This window comes from Lissotriton vulgaris, chromosome 3_1, assembly GCF_964263255.1.
Source record: "Lissotriton vulgaris chromosome 3_1, aLisVul1.2, whole genome shotgun sequence".
In the NCBI taxonomy this organism is placed as follows: domain Eukaryota; kingdom Metazoa; phylum Chordata; class Amphibia; order Caudata; family Salamandridae; genus Lissotriton; species Lissotriton vulgaris.
Window position 1 is genome coordinate 1121242834 of NC_141689.1, and position 23282 is coordinate 1121266115.

Genomic DNA, 23282 nt, shown 5'->3' on the forward strand with positions numbered 1-23282 from the left:
AAGGACCCACGTCTGGGCATAGCCTGCCAGAACCGCCGGTGCGTCAGAGATTTTGTAATCCGTTTTTTGCCGCAAAATTAATGAAATGTGGAAAATCTGAATACAAACGGGGATGTAAACCTGATGTTAGATTTCATTTGTTCTTTATCCGGGGTAGATGAGGCGAGCGGGGTTACACAGAGCATCAGTAATATTAGAAATAGGCCAGGTGGACATAATGATGGGACTCATGACGCATCTTGCAGGGTGTCACAACGCATCCAGCGCAATGCATTGTGGGACTTGTTGTCCTATAGGGAATACTGGCCAGTAACATCGCACAATAGACTTCTCAAATGAATTCTAAGCAGTCTTACACTTGTGCTCTGAGACAGAAACGTGTAGAGCCGGTTTTGCTGGACTTACAGCCACTCAAGATGTCTTTATTTTTCACTCTCCCTGCCCCAGGAAATGGCGCACTTGCTCGTACAACCCGTTAGCCCTGAGGCCCGGCGGGTGCTCGCATCCTCGCAGGCAGCGATGCCTGGTCAGGGTCACAGGCAGGCACCTCTGCCCGGCGGCTTTTCCTCATTGCAGCCACGCCGACCCCTTCTATTCAGACCTCGTACCTATCCTCGGAAGTTTTACACAGTCCACCTTCCTCTCAGCAGTTTTTGTTCCTCCCGAGATTTGTTTGCCTGCAGTAACTCTTTCTCACTGCGCTGCCTCTTAGCCGTTCAAACCACTCTCACCTCACTGCAAACCCTGCACCTTCCCAGCCCATCACTGTTCTATTTATTTAAACATCATCTAACTTTTCCAAATTTGGCAGGCAGTTTTGTAAAAATCACGGCATTTTTACAAAACTGCCGATTTCGCGAATTTGTTTGCAAATTGCGAAATCCTGGAGGGTATGATTGTTCCTCATGGGAACAGTGCAGCCCGAACTGCAATGCTAAGTCTTCCCTGTCCAGTAACAAGCCTCCTGGGACCGGGTTCGGGGTAACACCCCTCATCAGCAAGTCTAGTTCAGCTCCAATGGCAAAGTGAGCATGGGACCGATGTCTGGGCATACCCTGCCAACAAAGCAAACACAAGAAGATGATGGACAGAGCGCTGAAACTTTTCAGACACACAAAAGTCACAGATCATGGTTGAATCCATCATCGTTCTTTAGCTCAGTTCGCCACCCCGGTTCAGAGCCAGCTATATACTAATCAATCTTGACCCTGTCCCTCTTCGAAACAGTCCAGCCCAATCTGCCAAATCAGGTCTTTCCTGGACCAGAAACCATGCAACCTGGGACAGGTTTCAGGGTAACACCCCTCATCAGCCAGTCTAGCTTGAACCCAGTGGCAAAGTGGGGAAAATACCATGTCTGAGCATACCCTGCCAACTTAAGGCGAACAAAGCAAACACAAGAAGGTGATGCACGGAGCTCTGGAACTTTTCAGACACTCACACAAAAGTCACAGATCTGGTTTGGATCCATCATCGTCTTTAGCTCACTTCGCCACCCCAGTTCAGACCCAGCAATATGCAAATCAGTCCTAACCTTGGCCCTCATGGGAACAGTCCAGCCTGAACTGCTGCAGCAGGTTCTCCCAGAACCAGAAACCATGCAGCCTGGTACCGGTTTTGCCTAACATGCCTCATCAACCAGTCTTGCTTGAATTCAATCGCAAAGTGAGGAAGACACCCATGTCTGGGCATAACCTGCCAATTTAGGGTGAACTAATCAAACACAAGGTAATGATGGTCGGAGTGTTGTAACTTTTCAGACACTCACCCCCAGTCACAGACCTAGATTGAATCCATCATTGTTCTTTAGCTCCTTTTGCCACCTTAATTCAGGCCCAACCATATGCAAATCAGTCTCGACCCTGTTCCTCATGGGAACAGTCTAGCCCAATCTGCCAAGTCAGGTCTTCCCTGGACTGGAAACAATCACCCTAGGACCGGTTTCAGGTTAAACCGGGGGGGCACCAATGACATCGATGTAAACACATTGCGGTGCCGTCGCACCACGACTTTTACATCGCAGGATCGTTTACATTGCATGCATTCACTACGCATGCGAGCACGGCGCAACGATCCTGCGTTGTAAAAGTCAAGCTGCGAAACGGGCACTGGAGCTACTAGTCCTAGCTTTGAGCACAGAAGCACATTTTCCTAGTTTTGAGCACAGAAGCACATTTATCAATTATGGAACAAGTGAAGTAATGAGCAACACCAGCTGCGAAACGGGCACTGGAGCTACTGGAGCCTGTCTGACTCTGCACAATGTCCGCGATGCGTCATACAACCCTGGGTCATAGAGTGTCCACAAACCGCCTTCCAGGTGCTTCTAGAAGTGTATTTATTTGGTCATTTACAGTTTGTGCTCCTGGGAGATGAACTTCCTAAAAATTGGAAAAATGCTTCATGTTCTTGTCTAATACGACTTGTGCCCGAAAACCCTTTTTAGATACTTCTAAAGATATTTCTTAAACACTATTACGTGGGTCAACTTCTTCACTGGCGGAGCAATTGTACGAAGCAGAATTTACTTTATACATTTGTGGTGAAATAACCCTTTTAAGGGTGTTTTAATTCGGCAGTGCAATTTTGGGTAGTTCAACTGGCGACTTGCAGATTTTTCGTAACAAAAGAGCATTTATTTAATTCCAGAACTTATAAAATTACATATTCACGCTTCCAAACTTTAAAGAAGTCCCTATGTGACCTTTCCGTTCTTTTTAATTGTAAAACAAAATTACATGGTGAGAAGTTGGCTGAAGGGAAGCCTGCTGTGCACAAAGGACACTGACGGTGTGCGAAGGAAGCCTTTGTAATCATATTGGCGTCCTACGGTTCTGCTTGCAAGCACTTTTCATGGGACCAAGTTGAGTACTCCCACTTACTGGTGCAAGCAGGTAATTTGTTTAGGCAGCGCTAACCTAGCCCCGTCTTTCAGCAGTAATTGGAAACTGAGAGAAAAAAAGGTTTTTTACAGTTGCCAATACTTTTATCACAAGCGTGCCAGCAGATAAAACTGAATTGTTTTACTTGGATGGTGGGAAACAGAAAAAACAAGAGAGTCCAGGCGGTAATCTTTTGGAAAGCTTTTGCTGTAGGGCACAAACATCGCGTTGTCATGTTGCGTGATGTAATGTCGGCAATGTGACACGCGATCCAATTAAAAGGCCGGATTAGCGGCGCAACAACGTGCGATGTTAAAAATGATGGTGTGATGTCCGTTGCGATGATCTAATACCCTCCATTATCTACTGACAACACTCCTACACATCAATCCCAAATCTATTCTTGCTACGCCTAGTTTCGACATGCATAATAAAAGTTATCATCCCCTAAGCTCTCAAAATTGGAATCAGAACCATAAGATCTGCAAAGTCTCTTGAACTAATAAATTGGTTGTGTGATTGTTTCAAGTAGTGCCAGGAATGGGTTGTTAATTAGGGAGGGGGTACCCCTACCAACTCAATCTCACTCAGGTTAGGAAAAAACACAGTTCCGACAGCAACAACCCTCGTTAGATGTGGCACAGCAGTGGGCAACCCCTTGAGAACGTTGTAAGTTCAAGCAGTACCAAAAAAATGTTAAGCAAAAAAAATAGAATAAAGCTTCCTAAGCAATTTAGAAAAATAGATAAACATTTAATGAACAAAAAGACATGAAGATCATTAAAATAGGTCACGGGGAACACAAAATGTGAAGCTTTGACTGTTGAAGGCGAAAGTCTCTAGAAAAAGTAAAGTTCCATTGAAAAACACTTTGCAATAGATTTGGGCATGCATGTAACTCAGGCTGAACACGATGAAGCAGACGTTGGATACAGCAAGCAAGTTGCCCCCAAACAAAGAATTGACCTCAAGGCACCACCTGCCATGAAAATTCCCTCTAGTCAGTCCTGCAGCCCTAGCTCTACGAGGAAGGGTTCTGGAGAACAGGGCTCTCTCCACCCAAGTCACCTGCCGGGCCTAGTCTTCGATGGTCAGCGGGCCGTCTTGTGCGCCAAGAGTCCTTCTGCTTTTTGTGTCCCTGGACAGGAGGTAGCCACTCTACGATTAGAAGTCAGTTTCAGTCTCCGGGTGCCAGCAGAATTCAGAAGACCTTGACCGAATCCTTTTCGTCTGCCAGGAGTCGCCTTTCAGCAGGACTTTCTTCTTCAGGTGTAGTCTTCCCAGGTCCTTGAATGTTCTGAGGAGGTGGTGGTGGTTGAGGTGCCAGCATTATCCTCTGCACTAGCAAGTGACGGGAGACATTCTGTCAGCCAGACAGTGACCAGAAAAAGGTGAAAAATCTGAACAGACGATGCAGAAAAGAAGAATTTTCTGCAACTGGCTTCTACTTGAGGTGTTTAGATTACACCGAGGTTATGTGCATTGATTCATTTCATACCTGTACTTTGTAAGCCCTCTTGTCACAGGCTTTTCATTGCTCCAACACTTTAGGCAGAAGTCAACCCTCCCCCCCTCACAGTTTGGTGTAGAAGCATCCTGCACGCACAGTGCGTCAGGTTTAATATAATCAGCTGCAGTAGCTGCCGAAAAGCTTGCGGGATTTATAGAGCGGGAAGCTTGGAACCAAGGCATGTCTATGAATCCCGACAGAGGGTTGTCAGGGAGAGAAGTATAACGGAATTAATGTCACTTGGTCTCCTACTAATAAGGGATGGTGACAGGGCCACAGGCCCCATTGCTTGGCTACTGCAGAATAACAACAGTGTCAGCATCCAGCTACAACAGATAGGAAAATACTGTACTGCATTCTAATTGCATTTGCATAGCACCTCGCACTCCTCGGGAGACTCAAAAGGCATTTTGTGGAACGGGTAGTAAGCTAGTTCCTTACATGTGGCTTGGTTAAGAAAGTGCGTTTATAGTGTGGCGTATGTGGGAAGCGTTTTAATGTCATGCGTTAAGACCAGAGGGGTGCTACCATGCTGCAGCAGCGGTTGTTAGGCAAGGACTGAAGCAAATTAGAGAGCAAGAGGTAGAGTCGATAACGCTTATACATACCTTATTGTCTTTGCCCAGTCTGAAGTTGGACTGGACTACCCCCACTTCATGAATCGATTTTCGAAGTTAACGTTCAATGGGTAACAGAAACAATCCTATGGGGGTGAGAGCAGCAGGCGGGTTTAGCATAAACACATATGCACAACAGAGCATAGCACAACCTGCAGAACATCACCCACAATCACAATGGAGAATGGAGGAACCACCAGAGAAAAATCAACCAATCAGAAGGCAAGAAACATCATTTATCCTGGAGTAACGTTCTACTGTAAATTACATCTACCCAAATCGGGTCTTCCTCTTTGACCAAGTATACTGAGATGCGTTTGGAAGCCCTGTTTTTGGTTCCTGGTGCTCCAGGGACTCTAGAGCTATAAGAGTAATGCACCTCCTCTTCACTGGGGTTGTGGGGTTGGAGTCTATCATCCTTCTTGCTCCATGCCAAAAAACCCTCCCTCATTCTATCCCCTTTATAGTTTTATTGAAATAACACAAGTTTTCAAGTTCTTCTTCATTGTTATGTTTAAAGTAATGTCATTTAATATTTCGTTATTACTTTTTAAATAAGCTTTTACTTATGAGAGCTGCCTTGGTAGAAAGTCCAAATGCTCGCCTAGGAATCAAGTGTTTTTCCTGTACTGTTTAACAATTGTATCCAGTCGACCTCTTCTCTGCACCAGTTTTTTAGGCCAAAAAATTAAATCTTTGCTCTTGTGACCTCAGCGGTCTTGGCTGCCAGCACGACATACTGGACGTGTTACGTTAAACGAAGCATCATTAAAACTTCTCAGCCCTAACGAAAAGGCTGTTGAAAGTTGTTCTTTACACCATGGTACAAGGTCTGTCTGATAGGGTAAGGTCATGAATACACAGTTAAAACTAAGAGATACCGGTGTCTGCGGCCTCCTGCCCTCACCCCCGCCCCAACCAATAATTTCAGATTTTTAACATAACCACACGCACAGAACAAAATAACGCTCAGCGAAGAGACACACAAGTATATTCTATTAGCAGGTTTAATGCTTACATACCGCTTCCTGGGAAATAAAGTAGACGTGGTGACGTTTAAGCGTTTCACCAGAGGCCAGTATTTCATCATTTCTGACTGATATAACTGAGACATGTTCACGCTGAAGAAAAGCAACAAGCTCGAAACACGCATTAACGTCCGACCTCCAATCAACAAGACAGCAGCCTCTTTTGAAGACGGTAAATTCCTGCATTCAGCCTTTGTACTGCTATTTATGTCTTAAAACTGGCTGTGCTTTCGGTTTGGTCAAGAATCACGATGACGTAAGCCCACCCGTTTTCCCGGCGGGCTTTTTCTCGACATTGGGAGGACACAAAAGCCATCAGGCCGAGTAAACAGCGTATAACTAAAACGGGCAATAACATTTTATTTAGAGTGAGTGAAATTGGCGGAAATATGGTAGGTAGTAATTTTTTTTAAAACTGGATATCACCACTTTCGGCGTGTAGCCCAACTCAAAAAAAAAAATCATGAGGGAGGCTGGTGGCTCATGAACAGTCGGGTGCATCTCTGGGAATCATTGTTACTTAGATATATACCATTTGTTTGTACAGGGTTTTAAGTGGGCTGGGTCCTGCCAGTGCTGAGCACAGACGGTTCTAAAATGCAGGTGCTTAGACGGGTCCCTATTGGGCTCTCCATTTTTGCCCTCACTCTCAAGATGAAAAAAAAAATCTTAATTCTGCAGCAGTACCACCCTTCACTGCCTGTGATGCAACTTCAAAGAGACTCGTTTTATTTATTTCACACACTCATCATTTCAGAACGGACACATTTGCAATATTATATACATATATATACATAGCCAATTGTACTGGCTTATTGTAAGTGTAATGTTACTTGTACTATATATCAGGATGCAGTGACAGAAGCACAGCAAAGCACTTATTTGCATCTTAAGTGTCTTTAAGCCACACCCTCCCCTTATTTTTCATCCCACTCAAAGTACTAGGTTTGTAGCTAAAGGCTGACCAGAAGAGCGCCGGGTCACTCTACTCCACCATCTTGTGTGGAGCAGTTCACCGCCAGTGTGAGCGGTCAAGGGCACCCGAGGGATAGGTTCGAAGTCGGTCCCTCGTTGTGGTTTCCCGCAGTCTAGAAGCCTTTTCGGGCTGCTGACGCGAGAACAGACTGGCGATAAGTTACCTGTGGTCTGTGCACGCTTAAAACCTCGCTGGAGTCCATCAACCCGCGTGTTCTACTTTCCCACGTGCCAGGAAATGTTAATTAACGCTCAGAGAGAAGCCAAAAGGACTCCTTTCAAGCATCCCTGGAAAAATTAAGACACAGCATGTATTTAAAGTTGCCACTACAAAGAAAATCAATCCTTTTCATTCTAAGCACTGTATGAAAAGATTTAGATGTGCAGAAGATCAAAAGTGTGCCGACAGCCTCTCCTTAGTATTTAAAAGGTGGTAACTATGCAGGGGGCTATACAAAAAAAAAAGATAAATGACATTCATCACGATCAGTTAAAAATGAGAAAACATACCAGTAAGTGCTTCTTTAAGTGCTGTGCGGAAAGAAGTGGAAAGATTGTTGGTAGGCTGACAGTCACATACTCCTGTCACCGTGTGCAGATCGCGAGCGCGCACTCATCACGAAAGTGGGTGGGGGCAGGAGAGAGCAGGCAGCGTTTCCCTTGCGGGAGTGCGGCGCCGCGCGCTCCTGAAAGGAAATCGCCAAAACGTGCATGCGTTGCATTGAAAGCAATGCAACATGTGCACATTTTTGCCTGGAAAGATGCAGTGATTTCAAGAGATCTCTTTCCTATGCAACGTATGAGCGCTGCATAGGCGAGACCTAAAACTATGTTAGATCTCTGCTTATTATCAATATTATCATTATATAAATTAAGCCGTGGTACAACACAATATGCCTAGTTTTCTCTTCCAGCTCCCACCTCACTTGATGTGGCTAGTCTGAAGCATCTCATTTTCTATACAACAATCTCTGTCCTCAATATATTTTGAGAAGACATAAAGGAGTTTTACTTAAAACTTTAAAAAGTGTGCAGACCACGCTGTGTTCCCCCTTTCTCTCTCTCCCTCTCTTAACGCACTAAGCTCATGACACCACAATGACTTGTCAAACTGATAAATATTTCCCAGGTTTTAGGGTGAATGCCTTAGGACTAAAACATCTGTTACATGCTGATGGCTCAGTCATCCGAGTATCCACCTAGAATAGCTCCAATACACAAGTTACATTTCTGAAAAATGTAGTATCAGAACCTCTTTCATGCCTGTTCATTGGCTGGTTTTCCCTAACATAGGCCAGGAGTTGTAGCAAACTCTCAGGGGTATTTAATGGATCTGGCTGCTAAATGCCACTGGGGTGGGGTTAATGCATCACTTTATCCAGACAGGACAGGTGCATGTTGGCAAAGAGAAAGCGAAACACATTCAAATACATTCAAGGTACCCATTTGCAGGGCCAGATATCATGGTTGTTAATCTGTGATTCTTCTTGATAGAGGTAGTCACTGTCTCATCTCAGGTTAAGCTGGTCTGAGGCTTGGAGGCTACTCAGACCTGTATGTGTGAGGGTATGCATGTTGAGGTATGATGGGAGTTGGGAGTGCAGCTCTAGGGCTGTTACTATCATGAACCATCAGCGGGTGAGCCTACGACATCACAGAAGGATTAGAGATGAGACCTGACTGAGTCACCACCTTGAAGCCGGGAATGACCTCTGGTGAGATGAGGATCTTGGGTGGGCCCAAACATTCTTCTAGGTTCTACTCATTCAGTGAGCTCCCAACAGGTAACGAACTGCAAGTAGTAAAGATGAATGATGGGTGAATGAAAGGCTGCATCCCAAGGCCAGGGAGTAGCCAGGGCACTCTAGAGTATCAAGTGAAGCATGGAAGGGAGGCATGTCTGCTCACCTACAACCTGTTAGGGACAGGGTGAAATTCAAGTCACTCTGTATCGCCCATAAAGTCCTGCAGGGGGTAGGTCCACCTATTCTGGGGGAGATGGTCCAGCCCTATAAGGCCCCCCGCTCTCTCCGTTCTGACCACCAACATCTTCTTCAGGTTGGGAGAGCGAAGAAGGCAAGAACGGGTGGCAGAAGGTTGTCGATAAAGGTGGCCACCCTGTGGAATTCTCTTCCCCTACAACTACGTTCGGAAGCCAGTCTTCTTCGGTTCCAAAAACTTTTTTGTTCTCTGCTTAACCCCTGCATTATTCTGGTAGTGCTATTCTCTGGTGAGCGCGGGGATGCCTATTGGTAACCAGGCGCTATACAAAACTCAGAATAATAATACAACCTCCATTGGGAAGTCTAATCCAATCTCAGGGAATGGGAGGGCAGTGTGTTTAGAGGAGGGTGAGTTGAAATTGTGTCAATGCCCAAACGGCATAATGGCTTCAGATTGCCGGGAATGAGTCCCTGTGGGCAGAAACACCTTTGGGATAAGAAGGATAGTGGAGAACAAATGAATCCTGCCAAGCGGTTCTCTCCTGCGTAAGGGGTGGTTAACAGAGACCAAATCCGTGTTGAAACCCAACACAGTAGCAAGGACGCATTTGACTTGGTGACTGTTGATTAAAGATATAAGCATGAGAGTGAACTCAAAAATAAAACATGAAATAGTGCGCCCTCAAAGAACATGGGGCTATTATTTCATATTTTTAGGTCGAGCTCTCTCGATCTATTGTGGCCAAGTTGCTCCTCAAGGGACGTAGATTGGTGCACGAGCGCCGATTGCACATCGAGGACGCGCATCATGCCCCGCCCCCCAGCCGTTCACATCTTTTGCTCCACATTCCACATTCACAGCGGCAGTCTCTCACAATCACGCACACAGCCACACTCACAGAAGCGCGCACACACACACACACACGCACACACCACACACCATACGCACACACCATATACACCTCACACACAGGTGCCAAGCCCCACTTACCGCCTCAGCCGCCTCTCCTGACTTCTGCTGCCATCCACTCTGAGGGCGCGGGCTTCTCGCAAAGTCGGAAGTCCCGCCCCACGACTGCCGTGAGCGTGCACATCCCGAGACCGGAAGTTCGGGAGAGTGCACGCTCGCGGCTTTTTTTTAATGTGCAAATGATCCTTTCACGGCCGTGCAGCTTTACTGCTGCGCAGCCAATGCTTGTTTCCGCCTGCCTGTAACGCCTGCCTGTAAACAGGTTGGGAGCCTTGACTTGTAATGCTCGGTGATTAGGAGCCACAGGTGGGGTGTGCCTCTGGTGGTCAGTGGGGTCAAGCAGCGGTGGACATCTGAAACCCTGGCACAAGAGAAGAATTCCTTCTGGGCGGCATCACAGGAGCTGAGAGAAGCTGATCGCAGATCAGGAGCACCAATCGGTGGTGCGAGAGATCTCTGACCCACACACGAACGGCCGCGGTCTCAGGGGGCGAGAGATCTCCGTCCCAAACACCCACCCCCTCCTACGGGGCGAGAAATCTCTGTCCCAAACGCACACAGTTCCGTTTCAGGCGACAGGAGATCTCTGACGTACGAACGGTGACAGTCTCGGGGAGGTGGGGGGGGGGGCGAGATCTGTCTCCCAAACACGAGCAGACCCAGTCAGAGGGGAAGATACATTCTCTGCCTCAAGCACGAACAGTCTGTCTCGGGAGGTGAGATATCTATGTCCCAAATATCAACTGTTCCAGTCTCTGGGGGCGAGACATACCTGTCCCAAACACCAACAGTCACAGTCTCAGAAAGCTGAAAGATCTCTCTCCCAAACACGGCCAATCAAAGTCTCAGGGGGCGGGAAAGATCTCCGTCCTAGTCACGAACAGTTCCACTCTCAGGGGTTCAGGAGATCACCACTGCCCCCCTCTCAGGGACCAACAGATCTCTGTCACAAACACGAGCAGTCCCGATCCCAAGGTCTGAGAGACCCCGTCACAGGGACCCTGCGAGATCTCCGTCCACTCAGGGATAGTCGAGTCTCGGGGCCCGAGAGGTCTCTGCACCATAGACCCAGGGTCCGCCAGACCAGCCGCTGAGATATCTTTGCCTGCACTGGAGACCAGAGCCCCAGTCGGCGGAGACGTCTCTTTCCTTCAGACTAACAGTCCACAAACCCAGCGGTCTCTTCACGAGACCGGCGCCTCCAGTCTCTCGAGGCTGAGTAGGTGTTAGTCAGCAACCCAGGGTCTCTTGGGTGAAAGGTCTCTTCTCGCAGCCCAACATCCTCCTGTCTGGAAAGAATGACAGAGCGGTTTCCCTGCAGTCTGGCAGCTCCAAATCTTTGAAGGCTGAGAGTGCTCTATTCTGAAATGCAACAGCCCCTGTGTCAGAGACGGGACAGTCTCTCCTCTGCAGTGCAGCGGCCCCTAGTCTCAAAGGACTGCTGAGATCTCTGTCATGCAGATCAACAGACGGACCCCTGTCTCGCAGGGCTCTGAGACCTCTGCTTTGCAGACCAACAGTCTCCAGTTTCAGAGGTGCAGAGAGGTCTCTCCTCTCCAGAAGAACAGAAGAGGGCGGGCACGTGCTGGGCAGAGCAAAAGCGTCCAGCCTCATGAGGTGGAGGTGGAGGTCTCTCTTCTAAAGCAAGGCAGCAAGGCAGCCCACAGTCTCAGAGTGCTGAGCTGTTTTCCCCTGCAGACTAGCAGACCCCAAGTTTAGGGCGGAGGGTCTCTGCTGTGCAGACCAGGAGGAGCAGTGTGAGCGCGAGAGCTGGCCTACAGCTCCCTAGCCCATAGAGCTGAACACCCCAGCCTCTCTCTGATATTAGCTTCTAGGCACTCGCTTCTCCATGTCCCTACCCACCAGCACGGACAGCCAGCTCATTCCTACCCAAAATCACGACCCCCCTCTTCCTTCCCTCGTAGGGTGCCCTATTATTTTGCACCAAAATGATGTTTTTTAGTTTTTTGGGGGGGTGGGGGGGGGGGGGGGGGGCAGTACAGCACTGGGGAGCCACCTGGAGCTTGTTGCTTTTTCGTGGTCCTGCTGGGGGGGGAATGTCAACTGAGTTCAGTAGAGGGGACAGGCCGATCAGTCGGGGCTGGGACGAAGTGCGAGGCAGGCATCATTAGCTCCTGTTCCTCACCCCTGCTACTGGCAGCTCGCACGGAGGTCCCCACCCCCTTAATGAACCTCTGGCTCCGCGCTTCCGCCAGGGGAATAAAAACTTCACAATTTACCTCTCGCTCGCACTTCCCCCTCATCGTGCGCAGTTTATCGACACCCACACTAGCGAGCCCCCTCCGGAGGCCACTTCCCACCGCCCCAAAATGAAAGCAGCGCCTTCGACAACCACTATCTAATTGCCAACATGACTCATTTTCTGAATCACGCTTTCACTTCAAAGCTAACGGTCTTTTTTACCAGAGTTCACCATAAGCCAGCCCCTGCGCCTGGGCTTTACCTTTTCACGCAATTTCCTCAGCAGCTTTGCCATAAAGAAAGCATTTTTTGTACCTCGGCATTTCCTCTTATCTAACAGCCTGCAGTGTGCAGCCCGTTCACGGGATGTTGTTCTACTCGACGGAACTGTGGTGGTTCTGTGTCCCCCCGCTGTGTCCCCCCGCCGTGGGATAGCCCACTGAGGAGAGGATTGAATTTCAGGCAGATATCACGGTCAGAGTGACTGACTGACAACTGTGACTGACGTTTCTGATGCTGGCGTTTACTGCATTGTGTCTCGCAAGACAACCGGAATACAGCACGGATTCCCACGCGCCTCGCTCACACACATGGATGATAACTTTATTAGACTAACGCATACATATCTTGGTTTCTGGAAAAAGGATGCAGGGTTCCCGCCGAGGACAGTTTCCTTGCAAAGACTGTTAATGCGCAGTTTACCGTGTAAACTAAACTCTGTACCAGTTAAATCTCCACTTACGTTTTTGTAATATCAGCAAAACACTGGTATTACATTTTTTAGAAGAGACAGGAAGCTCGCATTGTTGGCTAAAAAAAAGCTTAACTTCTTTGTGCCATAATGCATCACGGTTTCAACAAGTTGCTCTTATATAAAATAAAGTTGGCGTTATGAAGACATAAACAAAAAGAAGGATCGGATTGTCTAGCCATATTGGGTGTGGGAGGGGGGAGCGGGTCAGAATTTCATATCTTACTTTTCAGTAATAGGAATAGGTGACCACCACCACAAACCAAGTCATCATAGATCTATTCCACAACCGAGTGTCAATTATGACATTAGGTCTTCACTGTTTAACTTTTGTAAAAAAAGAAAGAAACCAAAATATTGCTGAAGTCAATAAATCTTGTCTTTGGGACCCATCTGCTTTGCCAATGTCTTTTGGCGATGCTTCCAGCATCTCTGTTTATTTATTTATTAAATTAGTTTTATATAGCGCTGGCTAGACCCGAAGGTATCAGAGCGCTTTACATGAGGTACCGCAATGTTACAAAATTACATCAGTTAACAGGTTACATAAGTTACTAGTAAAACATTTAAAGAGCATAGGAGATGGGATAACTGGAGCGTAGAAGGGTAAGGGGGTATGTTCTATGTGTGATTTTCTATTGAACAAAAACGCAATGCTCCTTGTTATTCCTCTTTCCTTCTTTCTGCCTTGCTGTCCCCTCCCTTCTCCCACTAATACCTCATATTTCTCTATTTTCTCTCCTCCTCTCAACATTCTGCCTTCCACTCACTTCTGTTGTTCTCTGCCTCTCTTACTAACGTCCCTTTAGACCCATTTACATGCTCCCCTCTCTCCTTCATTCGCTGTGTAATTGCATTTTCTTCTTTATCCCTTCGTCTCATTCTGTCACTTCTCTGCTCCTCTGTTCCTTCTCCTCTTCTCGCCCTAGATCTTTGTTCTGTGCCCCTGCTTCTCACGTTCCTTCTCTCCCACACTTTCGGTTCAGTTTAATAATGATTTATTGTCGCCGCTGATGGGGTTTCAGGTGTAACCAAAACTTTACTGCTCACGGTCTAATTTACACTCTGCCAGGCCAACTTTTGCTGTACTTTCTATGCTACCCCACCCACACAACCACGCACACACACAACCCAAACACACACACAGACACACAACCCCCCACACACACACATACACAAACCCTCCCACACACACACACAACCCCACACACAACACCCCACACACACAGACCCCCCCACACACAGACCCCCCACACACCCCACACCCACAACCACACCCACAACCCCCCACACATACAAACACAACCCCCCACACACACACAACCCCACCCCCACACACAACCCCCCACACACACAACCCCCCACACACACAACCCTCCACACACACAACCCCCACACACAACCCCACACACACATACACCCCCACACACACAACCCCCCACACACAACCAAAAACCGCCCACACACACATACACCCCCACACACACAACCCCCCCCACACAACCAAAAACCGCCCACACACAACCCCACACCACACAACCCCCAACACACAACCACAACTGCCCACACATGCACAACCACAACCCCGCACACACAACCCCCCACACACACAACCCAACACACACACACAACCAGAACCACAACCACACACAACCACCCACCAGGATAGCAAAACATAGCATAGCAAAGCAAAACATAGCATAGCATAACAAAACATAGTATAGCATAACAAAACATAGTATAGCATAACAAAACGCAACAAAACCTAGTATAACAAAACACAACAAATCAGCATAGCATAACAAAACAAAGCATAGCATAACATAACAAAACATAGCATAACAAAACATAGCATAGCATAACAAAGCATAGCATAGCAAAACTTAGCATAGCATACCAAAACATAACATAGCATAACAAAACATAGCATAGCATAACAAGACACAGCATAGCATAGAATAACAAATCAAAGCATAGGATAGCAAAACATAGCATAGCATAGCATAACAAAACAAAACACAGGTTAGCAAAACAAAACATAGCGTAGCATACAGCATCACTCAGCACCACCACAGATTCACTCAGGGGCACCACAACATCACAATGCGCTACCACAGCATCACTGAACACCACAGCATAACTCGTCCGCCACCACAACATCACTCAGCGCCACCACAGCATCAATCTGTTCAACCATTTAATAACAACTGGTTCAAATATGTTCTCTCAATGTTTCAAGCTTTATTACAATGTCACAAAAAGATGTTAATATTTAACTTCTGTTCTTGGATTTTCGTCACAATAAAGTACACTGAACATAATCTTCACAAAAGTTATTTACAAAAGTTTAAGCTATTACCATTATAAATTACAATAACTTTTATTTAAGTATTAATTATTAAAACAAATTAAAAGCCATTGTTATTTGTAATATCAATATATGTAAGTCACGTAAATACAACATATATTGCACTACAAATGCTATAGGTGTCACATTTGCGAAAGTTATAACTATTGGCATTGTAAATGACAAAGGTATTAATTTCGCTATTTTCAAAACCAACACATAAATAAAAAAATTGTAATTTACAATACCAATAGCTCAAACTTTCCTAATCCGAGACCTATTGCATTGCAAATGCTTGTTATTGTCAGGAGCATATGTTCCAGATGGGGCTGCCTTTGTTGGCCCCCATATTGGAAAGTTAGCAAAGTGGAGACACTAGTGTCAAATGAGAGTAACTTAGGAGGGCCATCAAGATGGTTCACAAGGTAGTAAAGCACACTTTACCAGGTTAGAGACCCAGTAATCAGTCTAGCTGCAGTGACACACAAGAACTTCTCTATATCTGGAAATTCATGTTGCTTACCCCCACATTGGTGGGAAAAAGAGAGTCCCTCTCGTCTGCTGTTTACTAGTTGCAACTGTACCTGAACATAGTTCCAAAATGTGTAACCAGCAAGTGCCTCAGGAAACAGTCCCGATTAAAAAAATACCTACCTACAGTGAAGTGCATGGGTTAAGAGCACAGTCAAGCACGAACCAGCACGCTCATGGCAATCCCATGGGAAAGCACCGAACACAGAGGAGAAACAAGGTAGATTCCAGAGAGAAAAAGGGCATATATATAGGAAGCGATTCAAAACAGAGGCTAAGAGACCCACCAAGCTACTGGCAAATATGAACCAAAACATATCCACTGCCGGTCCATATGCCAGTCAGGACTTATATACCTTTCATATTATACCTAAAAGGAACTTTCCAGAAACCCTAAGTGCTGGCTAAGGGATAATAAACTTCCCTTTGGCCCAGATGACTTTGTGCTGTAGTTTTTTCTTCCTGTCTAAAACCCAATTGGGCCAACAACTCCCAAGAGGCTGTTCTACACACTTCCTTCCAAACCGTTGTGCTATGCTCTTCACTGCGGCTTGGTCACTCTCCCTGCAGACAAAGTCGAGCAGCTCGCACAGGCAGACAGGCCTTTCCCTCCATGCTGTTCAGCAGCAGATGATCTACCTAGTTTTTTTTTTTACAGGGTCCCAATGCGGCTAAGGGACAGGGGCAACCATCGGAGGGTCCATGCAGGGATCATCAGCTCTTCTCATTTACACTCATGTATAGCTCTTGTTTGTAGAAAAAAACTCATCACAGGAGCCAGTGCTATGGCCAAGTCTGGCCAATCAGGCATCTGCAATGTCCAAGTTTTGGAGGACTCCTTCATCTCTGGAGTTGCATGACCTCAGCTTAAGTAGCTCGTGGCACCACTGCACCCTCCAGAACCCCATTGGAAACTGCTCAGGGGAAGGCCCATTAGCCGACGAGACACTTTCCTTTCAGAATGCAGTTATAGCAGGAACAGCTGGCTACGGTCTGGCTCATTACTGCACAGCAACAGAAGCTAAAAGACATACTTCTGAAGGTATGTCTACTACTGCATTAAAACATTGCCCCTCCATCGTGCCCTGTAAAGCTGGGTGGTTAGCAAACACTTGTCGTTCTAACAATTAGTTCATGATTCTAAAAGGTTTGGGAAGCACTGCCCTAAACAATATAGGTTATTAAAGTGACTGAAAATGTGGTGCCACATGCCCCTCCACAGTGGAAAACTCTTTGCAAAGGTTGAAAGGTCATCTTCAATTGACTTTTGCTGTATTTGAGTGTAAAACTGGTACTAACATGGTGTACTTTTTGCCCAGACAGTGTTACCATGTGTAAAAATGGAAAAGTAATGAAGTAACACTCACAAAACATGATGCATATGCTGCATAATTTGCCCCTTCTCACAGCATAATTTAACCAATCCTGCCCCATAATCGGGTCCTCGTCTGCCGCATAATTCCAGTGACACTATGTATGTATACCGCAAAAAAAGGTCAAAATAGTTGGAGACAGTTGCTTACGTACATCGTACAGTGTGTTTTGGTTTGTAAATGATCATGTAAATAATGACAATTGGTTGGTTTATGGTTCTAAAAAGTTTGGGAAGCACTGCTGTAAACAATATATCAGGAATCCTATTGTGATTCGCAGGTCGTTGTAATTTTATAAAACTAGTACAGGCACACAATCATGCAAACATACAAACATAAGAGAACACATTGGCCATTTGGAAAAGCAGGGTAATCGTTATTAGAAAAATTATTAAAATGATTATCATTCACATAAGTGAGGCACACTGGCGTAAAGGACATGTTGTGGTTTCACTGCAAAATTGGAATGTGAGATTGTTGCAGGTGAGACTCGTGACACCGACATAACAGGACTAGACAATGACAAAAAAACAGATAAATAGCACCATGCTCAGAAAACCAAGTATATTGTCACTAACTTCCTTTGAAATTACCCCGTTAGGGCGAAAGATAGACCGAATAGGGTGTATGTATACTTGTAAAGCGCACTATCACCTTTCAGGCATCCTGGCGCTGTATACCACTGTGGAACCCTTCCTGGCTTTCCCTGTGAGATGCCCCCTACTGGGCACCCCCAAGGTGAAACCAGGCATCCCAGCGCTTACGGGGCCGTTGTGGAGATTAAGCAAGCTATTGTCCAGAGTTGCACCCATGATTAGAGTAGGCACCGAGGCGAGAATTATCGAGTCCGTGGACATTGAGCCCAACACCCTGCCACATCGGGAATTGAACGCTGGTCCCGGGTCAGACCTCTGCATCAGGGTCTGCCGCTTCTAACCAGTGAGCCACACTTCTCTTTGTGGTGGACCGGCTCTGTGTCACAGTGCTGGACATTGTGAAAGGGGACGAGCGATAATTAAAAGTGTAACCAGGATTGTCCTGTTTAAATGTCCCTCTTAAACTAGTCAAAACTGGAGCATTAGGATTTTGCATGTTCAAAGCTCTTTCAAAAGTGTATTGTTCTGTAGAGTGTATGACTAAAACGTGCTCTTGATTTCAAGGAAGGTGCTTGTTTTTGTAGTATGTGGTTATTATTTTGTGTAGTTTTTGCCTTTATGTCAGAACCAGAGTGATGTTACTGAAAAACTATGATTATATTAAATGTGATGCAAAAAAAATTGTTTCCTTGTTGTGAGGCATATTGGGTGGATGTTATTGTGTACCCAGGGCCACTGGAATTGTGTTATTCACCTGCCGCAATTTTCCGCATAATTATGGATTCTTTTTGTCAATTTCAGAGAGCAGGACTTCAAGCTCCAGAAACCCAGGGGCCCAGGAAGCGGTCCCAGTAGCCTGCTCAGACCGCACAGCTGCTCTTTTCTATGTTTATTTTTCATAACAAACTTTATTTATTTTCTCCAGATTCAGTACAGGTGGAAGAAATACTGAAATGTTATTTTCATCATAACATAATCATAATTATGTGCTCGGAAAAAGCCATACACATCATGACCGTATATTACAAACGTGGCCCCATCCACACGTGTATCCAGTTGAACAGTTTTCTTTTTAACAGAACATCTCTTCGCGTCATATTGTGGAGTAATTGTACTTTTCCTGGGTAAATAACTAAACAGTAATATACATTATATGAACTCCCCACCCCCCACCCACCCTTGCTGACGAGCCACCACCTCCTCATATAATTTCTTACTAAGTTAAATTAAGATCGGCCTAGGACCCGGATTAAGCACACACTAATCAGGTGTGAATCAATTCCAGATAGTGGAAGTCCACATACACATAAAATAGCTAGCGATAGTGGAAAACCTGAATATTGCGACTATAACTTAAGAGTGTTGAATGCTTTAAAGGTCAGTTGATCCCAGTTCATTGCAAATGGTTCCTTCCTTAGGCCTCTTTTCTCCTCTCTACAGATCGCCACACTCTCTGCCAGACGCAACGTCTCCACTCCCTCTTTCCAACTGAGTATTGTGGGGGACCTTGGGGATTTCCACCTCCTAGTAATACCTCGTTTGGCAAGGAGTAAAGCTAAGACTGCAAATCTGGTTTGTACTTTAATTTCTTTACGTCATGGGTATAGCCCAGTATACTTGCCTCTACTTTGCCATCCCATGTTCCCCACCACCTCTTGTAACATAGTGGTTATCCCCCCGCAATATAGTCTCAGGGTGTGACAATCCCATAGCATATGTAATATATTTGTGTCTTGTTTGGGGCATCTAGGAAAGTGTGGTAGGAAGGCAGAGAAAATTGAATGTAGTCAATGGGTGGGTCAAGTACGCTCGTTGCGTGATCATGTACTGAATGAACTTAAAACCGGCGTTAAGGGAGGTTCGTTTTAGGTATTCTAATATTGTTGCCCATTCCTTGTCCGACAATGGCCTGTCAATATCCTGTTCCCATATGGTACGTGTTGCGGAGCGGGTAGTGAGACCTTGTGTACGTATGTCCTGGTAGAACTATCTCGTTAAGTGACTGCCAGTCCCCATAAGGTACATTAGATGGACCAGCTCATGGTTGTCTGGTTCTGTACCATGAGGTGCCCAATATTTTTTGACGTACCGTGACAGATTTGCATGAGTCATAAACAATGAATCTGTGACACCCCTCTCCATTACAAAATAAGTATGTGTAAGCAGCATTTTATCACCAAATAAGTCCCCTATTGTTGTCACTTCGGCCTGCAACCACGGGTCTAACTTACGAGAAGTGAGTGTTCCTAAATTGGTTGTAATGCCTAGTAATGGCACATTCGGCACATATGCAGGAAGAATATTTGTATATTTTAATGCCTATTTCCAGTAGGTAATGGCAGTTCTAAGGAGAGTTCCAGCTGTGTGTGGTAATGTTCCACTCGGAGAGAGCAGTCTGTGTAATGTACCCTGAGCTAACATTCACTCTAAATATGTATTTTCCTGTAAGTTTCGACCTGCTATCCAGTATGAGAGCCATTGGAGCTGCGAAGCTAAGCAATATGCATAGAAGTCAGGGGCTCCCATTTCCCCGGCGTCAGATTGTGGAACACGAGCCCATAATCCTATCGATGCCCAGGCCGCTGGCGCAAACCGCCTCTTAGTTCCCATGTTGATCAGTTACCAAAATAAAGAGACGGGCGCTGGAAGCAGGAATCAAGAGCAGAGTTTATTTCTCATGAGGAGAGCATGTCATTTCGGACACGAAACACAGTGTCTTTCGGGAGGTGCTCTAACAAGTGAGCTGAGACTCTGGCTTTTATACTCTACAGAACACTTGATAACACAATCAGGACTGTATGACGCAAAAGAAAGACATCCCTATAATCCTCGTGGTGATCCTATAATCCTCGTGGTGATCCTACCCATATACCTTCACAATGGGGACCCTTGACCTGCTGATAAGAGGGGAGGGCAATCACGCAGCTGGGTGTTTTGTAGGATGTGTACGCCGGATCATAGCCCGGGGGGTGGGGTGGCTAAGACCAATAGAGGATCCTTTGAAGAGGAGTGACTTCGTACAATAAGGGCAGTAAATGGTATCTCCTGGCCCAGGCGATGGCCTCGGACATGTGTGGTCAGCCGGACTCGGGGGAAAGGGTCATCAAAGGAGTGGTATTCATGCCGCGTGGACAATCGAGCGCGGAGGGAAGGCTTGTCAACAGAGGGGCATTCATGGAAGGGAAGGAGGTGTTGGTCAGGCGCGGCCGCGACTCTCAAGGACAGGGTCTTGCAAAAGAAGGTTTATGACTTGCCTGTGTGAGGAGAAGGGAGGGGGGAGCCAGGGTGGACACAGGGACAGAGTCACAGAGAGAGAGAGAGATAGATCTTATGACCCGTACATGAGAGAGCGGGGGCAGTCGGGTGCAGCTGGGGAGGGCTATGTCCGCTAAGGCGAAGGATGCCTCTTCAAGAGGGAATGGGGGGTTTGCGTGGGTCGAGCAAAAGGGGCTGCCTTTCAGGGCAGGGTCGTGTACACGCAGAAGGGGAGCCGGTGATTCTAATCTTAGGCGGGCAAAAGGGCCAGGGTGCCTAAAATGGCTGTCATGTATACATGGGTACAGGCCTTTGCTGGCAGTAGGATGTAGTTAATGCTTTACGGTATTCATGGTACGCGCAGGGAGAGGAGTGGGAAAAGGGAAATGAACGTTGCTTATGTACATCAATATTTCTAATTTTCTACAGTCGCCCCTTTTTACATAGCAAAAGTTCATTTTCGTGATCGATGATGGTACATATAAACAGGCACGGTCGCAGAATTAGCATTGTCAATATTAGCATATGGTATATAATCATGGACAGTTGATGTGTTTGGTAGAATACGGCACATAGGATATTGCATTTGTCGAGTTTCTACCATTTCAAAGCACTACATAGCATAAATGTTTCTGATTAAAAAAATGTAACCAATGAACAGTTTTGACCAGGTAGTTGAGAGCGGAATTCAGTTCAATATACAATATTTCTTCGTCCCAGTGTCTTTTTGTCAGTGAGCCATCACTGGTAGGCTCTAGTCCGAGTACTTTCGTTGGCGCTGTTGAGCACCGGCGGTGGAGCTATAGGTCCAGCTCTGTTCTATCCTTTCGCGTTGCAGGGTGCGGTCAGTCCTCTGCTGTTAGACCACAGTCCTGTTCCCGAAACAATCCGGTTGGTGGCGCCTCATGCTCGGCACCCATAGTTCTATGGCAGCACCCTATTCCCAGTGGGATGCTGTTCGTTCCTTTGGCAAAAAGTCACGTGGAAAAGAGGGTGAGTGTGGTCCAAATAGTCGATAGGGGAGAGGGTGGAGTTGGGTCAGAGTTCCTGGGACACACAAAAGGGACCAAGGGAGCAAAGGATAACAAGCAGGCAGGCCCATCCATCGGGCTCAAGGAAGGGGGACGGAGACTCCAGGCACACGTGGGTTTAGCAGGCGGGTGGCTTCGAGGTGGCCCGCCGTTTTTCATTTTCCACGTTGAAGTTGCGGTCTCGTCCCGTATCCTGTTGCCCTGCGGCTCCACCTTTGGTCGAGGTCACACGAGTCCCAAGATCCGCAGCCAGGCTGTACGTCACTTCTGACCCATCTCCTTCGGTGATCGTGAATCTTTGAATAGGTACAAGACAAGGTTTCAGTGAAATGGCAAAAGAAGATATCTATGCATGTGAATTCCTCCCTCAACTCTACGCATTTGGGAGATACGCTCATTGGTCACAGTCAGAGGTCCATTACCAAGCAGTGCATGCGTCAGTATTCCTACTGGGTTCATGGCAGGTCTATTCATCGTCTTATTTATAAATCAAGTGAGGTTCCCATCAACTGTGCATTACATCATATTCAGCATTTTACAGAGCATTTCCCATCAGGACTGGCTAACCTTTTCGAACAGGGCGGGGGTGCCATTATCGAGAGTCAGGCAAAACAGGGTTTTGAGGGTCAACAGCTACTCATGTGCATCAAGTTTATATTCGGGACAGCAATTGGGGTTTATCAAAAATGGGGCGGGGATGCTTCGGGCGCTTGCGCTTGGGTGCGAAAGGGGGTGGGGCAATCCGGGCGTTGGGTGTTCAATCGAAAGGGGGTGGGGCAATCCGGGCGTTGGGTGTTCAATCTGGACGTTGGCGTTCGTCTCTGAAAAACAGACATAAGGTGCCATTGACATACAGTTCCCCTATAAATGGCCAGATTTGGGGGACTTTAGTCGTCTTACCTGTCCTTTCCTTCTCAGCCAATTCAAGTTCATTCATTTTTGCAGAAAGGAGAGGCAGTAATATGGCGAGATACAATCATTTTAGTTTCGGCCAATTTCGCTGAACACCTTCGCGTTCAATATGTATCAAATCAGACTGGTGCCGGTGGGGCACAATTTTACCAATGAGGGAGAGAGAATAGGGAGACTCTCATAGAGAGTGAGAGTCGTCCGCAATCTAAACGAGCCATTCGGTACACGTATGACATGTAGGGAGAGAGAGAGAGAGAGAGAGAGAGACGTGTACAAAAATAGGTCATTTAGTGCGCTCACAACACAGGACAGCAAAGGTTAGGTAACGTGCAGATACAAACAGAGGGAAGACATAAATC